Raw genomic sequence first — 1,894 nt, forward strand, 5'->3', positions numbered from 1 at the left:
ACCTCCACCTGCTGAAAAACTATTATCACCACTGGACGGCCCCCTTCGTACTGTGCAACTTAGTTCGAAAAAATATTTTTGTAAAATTTATAGTTTAGAAAATATTTGAGGTGATAATAGTTATTGCCCCACCCTGTATACTGTCAGTCACCGGCGACTGATGCGGTCTGAATGAAAAGTTCAGTGTCACTCATCGATATTTACACACTGACATGGCACTTAAGTGTCAAAATGATGACTGTGCTTGATGTGTTGATACAGTTTTCTTAATATTTGACATAAAATTGCTTAACCCTTCCGTTACAGCAGCCCGCTCCGCCGAAGAATCGTCCGTGAACGTTGCCTCTTCCATTTGAACGACCGCTTGACATTCTGTTTACACTTCTGTAAGTGTTAAATAACAATTTTTTTGTCGTATAATATAATAAACATTTATGCAAATATATACTAATTATGTAATAAACATGAAAATAAGTACATTTCAAATGCAAACCGACTATACTCGGTGCTCATAATGAATGGGTTACTTTACCTCGTTCGAAAATATTCAAAATGTTTCTCGTTTTCCGTAGTAAATTATTGGCTTAATCAGAGTTTTCTTTCACTAGGCAAAACGAGGGAAAAGTCAATAGTGCTGATTAGGTAAAAATTTTTATTTTGAAATATTCTCGGATTACTTTAAGTTCCAAAACTCTCATGATATAGCTTTATATTAATAAATAATTAATTATGAACTTCGTTAATAAATTTTTTTTAGAAGCAATGGAATCTGGATTTTGATCATGCAAACGTAACTTCGACTATCCATCTCTTGATCATCATTAACTCTACATCGCCCCCTAGGAGTTCGATACCGTTGGTAATCGCTGATCTAAAGCACACGTTAGTGGACTTCTCAATGTAGGTGGCGAAATGCATCCAGGCTTGGTTCTAAGGAATTCCCTCAAATACTGAAGACTGACCATGAGGATGAAAACAAAGAGAGAAAAATATATAAATAAGCATTAAGATTAACAGGCAGAGGCGATGGAGGACAGGTAATAGAATAGTGAGGCGTATTATGTAATAAGAAGCGACGCAATATAGGAAAAAAATAATTGTAACCTGTAAGAGAACAGTAAATACATATCATTTTACCTCTCGTCGCAGTGTATGCGCACGTGTCCAATAAATTTATCAACTGCAGCGGAGCTATTCCCAACTTTTTTTTCATTTGCGAGTTTGAAGGGATATGTGCGAAACTTGAATAGAATCCATTGCAAAAAATGAGAAAACGGGAATCTAGCGCTGCAGTTATTTCAGTATGTCGAAGTCCGCTATACATTTCTCTTCATAACCGATCCGATTGTCGAGGTACGAATTACGCTATCCGTCCCTGGCTCTATCCTTCTTTTTCGTACCAAACACTGCTGTAAGAATGTCAATACTGTTCTATGTTTTATTCAGTTTTACGTCGTTCGTAATATCGAACTTCCATCGATTCGATTTAATCTTCCACTTTAGATGCATGTGACGTAATTCCTAGGTTTATGCCTCGGGACTAGGAACGACGGAATTCCGACGGTATTTCTCTTCCGCGTCCTTTTTCAGTCGTATTCCATCTCTCTTTGGTCTCGATCTTTTTTCTCTCACTTCGTTTGGCCTCAACGTAAAACTATCCGGTACAGTGTCGGTGGCCCGATTCATTTAACCCTTTGCGGGCTGAGCACTCGTAGCGTATGCAGGTCCGTACGGACGGCGCTCGGCTGACGCTGATGTTCGCTGGGGACTGAACACTTTTTCGCCCAGTATGCATCTCATTAACGGTGTATGACAAATTATAATATAGTATACAATCGAATTATATATGTGGGTGTGTGTGTGCGTGTATATATGCATATATATATATGTATAT

This window comes from Ceratina calcarata, unplaced genomic scaffold (assembly GCF_001652005.2).
Source record: "Ceratina calcarata isolate Rehan_Ccalc_2016 unplaced genomic scaffold, ASM165200v1 scaffold483, whole genome shotgun sequence".
Taxonomy (NCBI): domain Eukaryota; kingdom Metazoa; phylum Arthropoda; class Insecta; order Hymenoptera; family Apidae; genus Ceratina; species Ceratina calcarata.